The sequence below is a fragment of the Colletes latitarsis genome, unplaced genomic scaffold (genome assembly GCF_051014445.1).
Source record: "Colletes latitarsis isolate SP2378_abdomen unplaced genomic scaffold, iyColLati1 scaffold0002, whole genome shotgun sequence".
Taxonomy (NCBI): domain Eukaryota; kingdom Metazoa; phylum Arthropoda; class Insecta; order Hymenoptera; family Colletidae; genus Colletes; species Colletes latitarsis.
Window position 1 is genome coordinate 20,244,020 of NW_027488365.1, and position 11,895 is coordinate 20,255,914.

An 11,895-nucleotide genomic window follows, 5' to 3' on the forward strand; every position below is an offset into this window, starting at 1 on the left:
TGCGTTATCCTAAAAAATATTGTTCGAAACCAGGTTTAATCGACTGTTTCAGTGTGGTACCACACTACTACGTGACCCAAACCGGAAGAAACCCAGGATCTAGCCATCAAATATGAGAAATATGCGAAAGTATGAGCCTGATGAGGGCGAATCCCAGACCTAACCTAGACCTAACATGAAATATTCTCTAAAACATTGATCGAAACCAGGTTTAATGGTCTGCTTCAGTGCGGTACCACTTCACTACGTGATCCAAAGCAGAAAAAACCCTCGATCAGGCCAACATGTATGTTAAAACTGCGAAAGAATGACCCTGATGAGGGCAAATCCCTGGCCTAACCTAGGCCTAACATGAGTTATCTTCTAAAATATTGAGCGAAACCAGGTTTAATTGACTGTTTCAGTGTGGTACCACATTACTACGTGATACAATCCAGAAATAGCCCAGGATCTAGCCATGAAGTATGAGAAAAATGCGAAAGTATGAGCCTGGTGAGTGAAAATCCCAGACCTAACCTAGACCTAACATGCGTTATCCTCAAAAATATTGATCGAAACCAGGTTTAATCGACTGTTTCAGTGTGGCACCACACTACTACGTGACACAATCCAGAAATAGCCCAGGATCTAGCCATGAAGTATGAGAAATATGCGAAAGTATGAGCCTGACGAGGGCAAATCCAAGACCAAACCCAGACCTAACATGCGTTATCCTCTAAAATATTTATCATGACCAGGTTTAATTGATTGTTTCAGTGTGGTCCCACATTACTACGTGATCCAAACCAGAAAAAACCCAGGATCCGTTCAACAAGTATGTGAAGAATGCGAAAGTATGAGTCTGATGAGTGAAAATCCCTGGGCTAACCTAGACCTAACATGCGTTGTCCTCTAAAATATTGATGGAAACCAGGCTTAATTGACTGTTTCAGTGTTGCACTTCATTACTACGTGATGCAATCCAGAAAAAGCCCAGGATCTAGCCATCAAGTATGAGAAATATGCGAAAGAAAGAGCCCGACGAGAGCAAATCCCAGACCTAACCTGGACCTAACATGAATTATTCTGTAAAATATTGATCAAAACCAGGCTTAATTGACTGTTTCAGTGTGGTACCACATTACTACGTGACCCAATCCAGAAATAGCCCAGGATCCAGCCATGAAGCATGAGAAATATGCGAAAGTATATGCCTGATGGGGGCAAATCCTAGACCTAACCCAGACCTAACATGCGTTATCCTCTAAAATATTTATCAAGACCAGGTTTAATTGAATGTTTCAGTGTGGTACCACATTACTTCGTGATCCAAACCAGACAAAACCCAGGATCCGTTCAACAAGTATGTGAAGAATGCGAAAGTATGTGTCTGATGAGGGCAAATCCCAGACCTAACCTAGACCTAACATGCGTTATCCTCAAAAATATTGATCGAAACCAGGTTTAATCGACTGTTTCAGTGTGGCACCACACTACTACGTCACCCAAACAGGAAAAAACCCAGGATCTGTTCAACAAGTATGTGAAAAACGCGAAAGTATGAGCCTGATGAGGGCAAATCCCAGACCTATCCCAGACCTAACTTGCGTTTTCCTCAAAAATATTGATAGAAACCTGGTTTAATCGACTGTTTCAGTGTGGTACCACATTACTACGTGACCCAATCCAAAAATAGCCCAGGATCCAGCCATGAAGTATGAGAAATATGCGAAAGTATAAGCCTGATGGGGGCAAATCCTAGACCTAACCCAGACCTAACATGCGTTATCCTCTAAAATATTTATCAAGACCAGGTTTAATTGAATGTTTCAGTGTGGTACCACATTACTACGTGATCCAAACCAGACAAAACCCAGGATCCGTTCAACAAGTATGTGAAGAATGCGAAAGTATGAGTCTGATGAGTGAAAATCCCCGGCCTAACCTAGACCTAACATGCGTTATCCTCAAAAATATTGATCGAAACCAGGTTTAATGTACTGTTTCAGTGTGGTACCACAGTACTACGTGATCCAAACCAGAAAAAACCCAGGATCTGTTCAACAAGTATGTGAAAAACGCGAAAGTATGAGCCTGATGTGGGCAAATCCCAGACCTATCCCAGACCTAACTTGCGTTGTCCCCTAAGATATTGATGGAAACCAGGTTTAATTGACTGTTTCAGTGTTGTACTTCATGACTACATGATACAATCCAGAAAAAGCCCAAGATCTAGCCATGAAGTATGAGAAATATGCGAAAGTATGACCCTGATGAGGCCGAATCCCAGACCTATCCCAGACCTAGCATGCGTTATCCTCTAAAATATTAATCGAAACCAGGTTTAATCGACTGTTTCAGTGTGGTACCACATTACTACGTGATCCAAACAAGAAAAAAACCCAGGATCTTGTCAACGAGTATGTGAAGTGTGCGAAAGTATGAGTCTGATGAGGGCTAATCCCAGACCTAACCTAGACCTAACATGAATTATTCTCTAAAATATTGATCGAAACCAGGTTTAATTGACTGTTTTAGTTGTGGTACCACTTTACTACGTGATCCAAAGCAGAAAAAACCCTCGATCAGGTCAACATGCATGTTAAAACTGCGAAAGTATGAGCCTGATGAGGGCTAATCCCAGACCTATCCCAGACCTAACTTGCGTTATCCTCTAAAATAGTGATCGAAACCAGGTTTAATTGACTGTTTTATTTGTGGTACCACTTTACTACGTGATCCAAAGCAGAAAAAACACTCGATCAGGTCAACATGCATGTTAAAACTGCGAAAGTATGACCCTGATGAGGGCAAATCCCAGGCCTAACCTAGGCCTAACATGCGTTATCTTCTAAAATATTGAGCGAAACCAGGTTTAATTGACTGTTTCAGTGTGGTACCACATTACTACGTGATACAATCCAGAAATAGCCCAGGATCTAGCCATGAAGTATGAGAAAAATGCGAAAGTATGAGCCTGATGAGTGAAAATCCCAGACCTAACCTAGACCTAACATGCGTTATCCCCAAAAATATTGATCGAAACCAGGTTTAAGCGACTGTGTCAGTGTGGTACCACACTACTACGTGACCCAAACAGGAAAAAACCCAGGATCTGTTCAACAAGTATGTGAAAAACGCGAAAGTATGACCCTGATGAGGGCAAATCCCAGACCTATCCCAGACCTAACTTGCGTTATCCTCAAAAATATTGATAGAAACCGGGTTTAATCGACTGTTTCAGTGTGGTACCACATTACTACGTGATCCAATCCAGAAATAGCCCAGGATCTAGCCATGAAGTATGAGAAATATGCGAAAGTATGAGCCTGACGAGGGCAAATCCTAGACCAAACCCAGACCTAACATGCGTTATCCTCTAAAATATTTATCAAGACCAGGTTTAATTGATTGTTTCAATGTGGTCCCACATTACTACGTGATCCAAACCAGAAAAAACCCAGGATCCGTTCAACAAGTATGTGAAGGATGCGAAAGTATGAGTCTGATGAGTGAAAATCCCAGGCCTAACCTAGACCTGACATGCGTTATCCTCAAAAATATTGATCGAAACCTGGTTTAATCGACTGTTTCAGTGTGGTACCACATTACTATGTGATCCAAACCAGAAAATAACCCAGGATCTGTTCAACGAGTATGTGAGGCGTGCGAAAGTATGAGTCTGATGAGTGCAAATCCCAGACCTATCCCAGACCTAACATGCGTTATCCTCTAAAATATTTATCAAGACCAGGTTTAATTGAATGTTTCAGTGTGGTACCACATTACTACGTGATCCAAACCAGTAAAAACCCAGGATCCGTTCAACAAGTATGTGAAGAATGCGAAAGTATGAGTCTGATGAGTGAAAATCCCCGGCCTAACCTAGACCTAACATGCGTTATCCTAAAAAATATTGTTCGAAACCAGGTTTAATCGACTGTTTCAGTGTGGTACCACACTACTACGTGACCCAAACCGGAAGAAACCCAGGATCTAGCCATCAAGTATGAGAAATATGCGAAAGTATGAGCCTGATGAGGGCGAATCCCAGACCTATCCCAGACCTAACTTGCATTATCCTCTAAAATATTGATCGAAATCAGGTTTAATTGACTGTTTCAGCGTGGTACCACATTACTACGTGATACAATCCAGAAACAGCCCAGGGTCTAGCCATGAAATATGAGAGATATGCGAAAGTATGAGCCTGATGAGGGCAAATCCAAGACCTAACCCAAACCTAACATGCGTTATCCTCTAAAATATTTATCAAGACCAGGTTTAATTGAATGTTTCAGTGTGGTACCACATTACTGCGTGAACCAAACCAGAAAAAACCCAGTATCTGTCCAACAAGTATGTGAAGAATGCGAAAGTATGAGCCTGATGAGTGAAAATCCCAGGGCTAACCTAGACCTAACATGCGTTATCCTCAAAAATGTTGATCCAAACCAGGTTTAATGGACTGTTTCAGTGTGGTACCACTTTACAGCGTGATCCAAAGCAGAAAAAACCCTCGATCAGGTCAACATGTATGTTAAAACTGCGAAAGAATGACCCTGATGAGGGCAAATCCCTGGCCTAACCTAGGCCTAACATGAGTTATCTTCTAAAATATTGAGCGAAACCAGGTTTAATTGACTGTTTCAGTGTGGTACCACATTACTACGTGATACAATCCAGAAATAGCCCAGGATCTAGCCATGAAGTATGAGAAAAATGCGAAAGTATGAGCCTGGTGAGTGAAAATCCCAGACCTAACCTAGACCTAACATGCGTTATCCTCAAAAATATTGATCGAAACCAGGTTTAATCGACTGTTTCAGTGTGGCACCACACTACTACGTGACACAATCCAGAAATAGCCCAGGATCTAGCCATGAAGTATGAGAAATATGCGAAAGTATGAGCCTGACGAGGGCAAATCCAAGACCAAACCCAGACCTAACATGCGTTATCCTCTAAAATATTTATCATGACCAGGTTTAATTGATTGTTTCAGTGTGGTCCCACATTACTACGTGATCCAAACCAGAAAAAACCCAGGATCCGTTCAACAAGTATGTGAAGAATGCGAAAGTATGAGTCTGATGAGTGAAAATCCCTGGGCTAACCTAGACCTAACATGCGTTGTCCTCTAAAATATTGATGGAAACCAGGCTTAATTGACTGTTTCAGTGTTGCACTTCATTACTACGTGATGCAATCCAGAAAAAGCCCAGGATCTAGCCATCAAGTATGAGAAATATGCGAAAGAAAGAGCCCGACGAGAGCAAATCCCAGACCTAACCTGGACCTAACATGAATTATTCTGTAAAATATTGATCAAAACCAGGCTTAATTGACTGTTTCAGTGTGGTACCACGTTACTACGTGACCCAATCCAGAAATAGCCCAGGATCCAGCCATGAAGCATGAGAAATATGCGAAAGTATAAGCCTGATGGGGGCAAATCCTAGACCTAACCCAGACCTAACATGCGTTATCCTCTAAAATATTTATCAAGACCAGGTTTAATTGAATGTTTCAGTGTGGTACCACATTACTTCGTGATCCAAACCAGACAAAACCCAGGATCCGTTCAACAAGTATGTGAAGAATGCGAAAGTATGTGTCTGATGAGGGCAAATCCCAGACCTAACCTAGACCTAACATGCGTTATCCTCAAAAATATTGATCGAAACCAGGTTTAATCGACTGTTTCAGTGTGGCACCACACTACTACGTCACCCAAACAGGAAAAAACCCAGGATCTGTTCAACAAGTATGTGAAAAACGCGAAAGTATGAGCCTGATGAGGGCAAATCCCAGACCTATCCCAGACCTAACTTGCGTTTTCCTCAAAAATATTGATAGAAACCTGGTTTAATCGACTGTTTCAGTGTGGTACCACATTACTACGTGACCCAATCCAAAAATAGCCCAGGATCCAGCCATGAAGTATGAGAAATATGCGAAAGTATAAGCCTGATGGGGGCAAATCCTAGACCTAACCCAGACCTAACATGCGTTATCCTCTAAAATATTTATCAAGACCAGGTTTAATTGAATGTTTCAGTGTGGTACCACATTACTACGTGATCCAAACCAGACAAAACCCAGGATCCGTTCAACAAGTATGTGAAGAATGCGAAAGTATGAGTCTGATGAGTGAAAATCCCCGGCCTAACCTAGACCTAACATGCGTTATCCTCAAAAATATTGATCGAAACCAGGTTTAATGTACTGTTTCAGTGTGGTACCACAGTACTACGTGATCCAAACCAGAAAAAACCCAGGATCTGTTCAACAAGTATGTGAAAAACGCGAAAGTATGAGCCTGATGTGGGCAAATCCCAGACCTATCCCAGACCTAACTTGCGTTGTCCCCTAAGATATTGATGGAAACCAGGTTTAATTGACTGTTTCAGTGTTGTACTTCATGACTACATGATACAATCCAGAAAAAGCCCAAGATCTAGCCATGAAGTATGAGAAATATGCGAAAGTATGACCCTGATGAGGCCGAATCCCAGACCTATCCCAGACCTAGCATGCGTTATCCTCTAAAATATTAATCGAAACCAGGTTTAATCGACTGTTTCAGTGTGGTACCACATTACTACGTGATCCAAACAAGAAAAAAACCCAGGATCTTGTCAACGAGTATGTGAAGTGTGCGAAAGTATGAGTCTGATGAGGGCTAATCCCAGACCTAACCTAGACCTAACATGAATTATTCTCTAAAATATTGATCGAAACCAGGTTTAATTGACTGTTTTAGTTGTGGTACCACTTTACTACGTGATCCAAAGCAGAAAAAACCCTCGATCAGGTCAACATGCATGTTAAAACTGCGAAAGTATGAGCCTGATGAGGGCTAATCCCAGACCTATCCCAGACCTAACTTGCGTTATCCTCTAAAATAGTGATCGAAACCAGGTTTAATTGACTGTTTTATTTGTGGTACCACTTTACTACGTGATCCAAAGCAGAAAAAACACTCGATCAGGTCAACATGCATGTTAAAACTGCGAAAGTATGACCCTGATGAGGGCAAATCCCAGGCCTAACCTAGGCCTAACATGCGTTATCTTCTAAAATATTGAGCGAAACCAGGTTTAATTGACTGTTTCAGTGTGGTACCACATTACTACGTGATACAATCCAGAAATAGCCCAGGATCTAGCCATGAAGTATGAGAAAAATGCGAAAGTATGAGCCTGATGAGTGAAAATCCCAGACCTAACCTAGACCTAACATGCGTTATCCCCAAAAATATTGATCGAAACCAGGTTTAAGCGACTGTGTCAGTGTGGTACCACACTACTACGTGACCCAAACAGGAAAAAACCCAGGATCTGTTCAACAAGTATGTGAAAAACGCGAAAGTATGACCCTGATGAGGGCAAATCCCAGACCTATCCCAGACCTAACTTGCGTTATCCTCAAAAATATTGATAGAAACCGGGTTTAATCGACTGTTTCAGTGTGGTACCACATTACTACGTGATCCAATCCAGAAATAGCCCAGGATCTAGCCATGAAGTATGAGAAATATGCGAAAGTATGAGCCTGACGAGGGCAAATCCTAGACCAAACCCAGACCTAACATGCGTTATCCTCTAAAATATTTATCAAGACCAGGTTTAATTGATTGTTTCAATGTGGTCCCACATTACTACGTGATCCAAACCAGAAAAAACCCAGGATCCGTTCAACAAGTATGTGAAGGATGCGAAAGTATGAGTCTGATGAGTGAAAATCCCAGGCCTAACCTAGACCTGACATGCGTTATCCTCAAAAATATTGATCGAAACCTGGTTTAATCGACTGTTTCAGTGTGGTACCACATTACTATGTGATCCAAACCAGAAAATAACCCAGGATCTGTTCAACGAGTATGTGAGGCGTGCGAAAGTATGAGTCTGATGAGTGCAAATCCCAGACCTATCCCAGACCTAACATGCGTTATCCTCTAAAATATTTATCAAGACCAGGTTTAATTGAATGTTTCAGTGTGGTACCACATTACTACGTGATCCAAACCAGTAAAAACCCAGGATCCGTTCAACAAGTATGTGAAGAATGCGAAAGTATGAGTCTGATGAGTGAAAATCCCCGGCCTAACCTAGACCTAACATGCGTTATCCTAAAAAATATTGTTCGAAACCAGGTTTAATCGACTGTTTCAGTGTGGTACCACACTACTACGTGACCCAAACCGGAAGAAACCCAGGATCTAGCCATCAAGTATGAGAAATATGCGAAAGTATGAGCCTGATGAGGGCGAATCCCAGACCTATCCCAGACCTAACTTGCATTATCCTCTAAAATATTGATCGAAATCAGGTTTAATTGACTGTTTCAGCGTGGTACCACATTACTACGTGATACAATCCAGAAACAGCCCAGGGTCTAGCCATGAAATATGAGAGATATGCGAAAGTATGAGCCTGATGAGGGCAAATCCAAGACCTAACCCAAACCTAACATGCGTTATCCTCTAAAATATTTATCAAGACCAGGTTTAATTGAATGTTTCAGTGTGGTACCACATTACTGCGTGAACCAAACCAGAAAAAACCCAGTATCTGTCCAACAAGTATGTGAAGAATGCGAAAGTATGAGCCTGATGAGTGAAAATCCCAGGGCTAACCTAGACCTAACATGCGTTATCCTCAAAAATGTTGATCCAAACCAGGTTTAATGGACTGTTTCAGTGTGGTACCACTTTACAGCGTGATCCAAAGCAGAAAAAACCCTCGATCAGGTCAACATGTATGTTAAAACTGCGAAAGTATGACCCTGATGTGGGCAAATCCCAGACCTATCCCAGACCTAACTTGCGTTGTCCCCTAAGATATTGATGGAAACCAGGTTTAATTGACTGTTTCAGTGTTGTACTTCATGACTACATGATACAATCCAGAAAAAGCCCAAGATCTAGCCATGAAGTATGAGAAATATGCGAAAGTATGACCCTGATGAGGCCGAATCCCAGACCTATCCCAGACCTAGCATGCGTTATCCTCTAAAATATTAATCGAAACCAGGTTTAATCGACTGTTTCAGTGTGGTACCACATTACTACGTGATCCAAACAAGAAAAAAACCCAGGATCTTGTCAACGAGTATGTGAAGTGTGCGAAAGTATGAGTCTGATGAGGGCTAATCCCAGACCTAACCTAGACCTAACATGAATTATTCTCTAAAATATTGATCGAAACCAGGTTTAATTGACTGTTTTAGTTGTGGTACCACTTTACTACGTGATCCAAAGCAGAAAAAACCCTCGATCAGGTCAACATGCATGTTAAAACTGCGAAAGTATGAGCCTGATGAGGGCTAATCCCAGACCTATCCCAGACCTAACTTGCGTTATCCTCTAAAATAGTGATCGAAACCAGGTTTAATTGACTGTTTTATTTGTGGTACCACTTTACTACGTGATCCAAAGCAGAAAAAACACTCGATCAGGTCAACATGCATGTTAAAACTGCGGAAGTATGACCCTGATGAGGGCAAATCCCAGGCCTAACCTAGGCCTAACATGCGTTATCTTCTAAAATATTGAGCGAAACCAGGTTTAATTGACTGTTTCAGTGTGGTACCACATTACTACGTGATACAATCCAGAAATAGCCCAGGATCTAGCCATGAAGTATGAGAAAAATGCGAAAGTATGAGCCTGATGAGTGAAAATCCCAGACCTAACCTAGACCTAACATGCGTTATCCCCAAAAATATTGATCGAAACCAGGTTTAAGCGACTGTGTCAGTGTGGTACCACACTACTACGTGACCCAAACAGGAAAAAACCCAGGATCTGTTCAACAAGTATGTGAAAAACGCGAAAGTATGACCCTGATGAGGGCAAATCCCAGACCTATCCCAGACCTAACTTGCGTTATCCTCAAAAATATTGATAGAAACCGGGTTTAATCGACTGTTTCAGTGTGGTACCACATTACTACGTGATCCAATCCAGAAATAGCCCAGGATCTAGCCATGAAGTATGAGAAATATGCGAAAGTATGAGCCTGACGAGGGCAAATCCTAGACCAAACCCAGACCTAACATGCGTTATCCTCTAAAATATTTATCAAGACCAGGTTTAATTGATTGTTTCAATGTGGTCCCACATTACTACGTGATCCAAACCAGAAAAAACCCAGGATCCGTTCAACAAGTATGTGAAGGATGCGAAAGTATGAGTCTGATGAGTGAAAATCCCAGGCCTAACCTAGACCTGACATGCGTTATCCTCAAAAATATTGATCGAAACCTGGTTTAATCGACTGTTTCAGTGTGGTACCACATTACTATGTGATCCAAACCAGAAAATAACCCAGGATCTGTTCAACGAGTATGTGAGGCGTGCGAAAGTATGAGTCTGATGAGTGCAAATCCCAGACCTATCCCAGACCTAACATGCGTTATCCTCTAAAATATTTATCAAGACCAGGTTTAATTGAATGTTTCAGTGTGGTACCACATTACTACGTGATCCAAACCAGTAAAAACCCAGGATCCGTTCAACAAGTATGTGAAGAATGCGAAAGTATGAGTCTGATGAGTGAAAATCCCCGGCCTAACCTAGACCTAACATGCGTTATCCTAAAAAATATTGTTCGAAACCAGGTTTAATCGACTGTTTCAGTGTGGTACCACACTACTACGTGACCCAAACCGGAAGAAACCCAGGATCTAGCCATCAAGTATGAGAAATATGCGAAAGTATGAGCCTGATGAGGGCGAATCCCAGACCTATCCCAGACCTAACTTGCATTATCCTCTAAAATATTGATCGAAATCAGGTTTAATTGACTGTTTCAGCGTGGTACCACATTACTACGTGATACAATCCAGAAACAGCCCAGGGTCTAGCCATGAAATATGAGAGATATGCGAAAGTATGAGCCTGATGAGGGCAAATCCAAGACCTAACCCAAACCTAACATGCGTTATCCTCTAAAATATTTATCAAGACCAGGTTTAATTGAATGTTTCAGTGTGGTACCACATTACTGCGTGAACCAAACCAGAAAAAACCCAGTATCTGTCCAACAAGTATGTGAAGAATGCGAAAGTATGAGCCTGATGAGTGAAAATCCCAGGGCTAACCTAGACCTAACATGCGTTATCCTCAAAAATGTTGATCCAAACCAGGTTTAATGGACTGTTTCAGTGTGGTACCACTTTACAGCGTGATCCAAAGCAGAAAAAACCCTCGATCAGGTCAACATGTATGTTAAAACTGCGAAAGTATGACCCTGATGTGGGCATATCCCAGGCCTAACCTAGACCTAACATGCGTTGTCCTCTAAACTATTGATGGAAACCAGGTTTAATTGACTGTTTCAGTTTGGTACCACATTACTATGTGATCCAAACCTGAAAATAACCCAGGATCTGTTCACCGAGTATGTGAAGTGTGCGTAGGTATGAGTCTGATGAGGGCAAATCCCAGACCTATCCCAGACCTAACTTGCGTTATCCACTAAAATATTGATCGAAACCAGGTTTAACCGACAGTTTTAGTGTGGTACCACATTACTACGTGATCCAAACCAGAAAAAAACCCAGGATCTTGTCAACGAGTATGTGAAGTGTGCGAAAGTATGAGTCTGATGAGGGATAATCCCAGACCTATCCCAGACCTAACTTGCGTTATCCTCTAAAATAGTGATCGAAACCAGGTTTAATTGACTGTTTCAGTGTGGTATCACACTACTACGTGATCCAAACCAGAAAAAAACCAGGATCTGTTCAACAAGTATGTGAAAAACGCGAAAGTTTGAGCTTGATGAAGGCAAATCCCAGACCTATCCCAGACCTAACTTACATTGTCTTCTAAAATAGTGTTCGAAACCAGGTTTAATCGACAGTTTCAGTGTGGTACCACATTACTACGTGATCCAAACCAGAAAA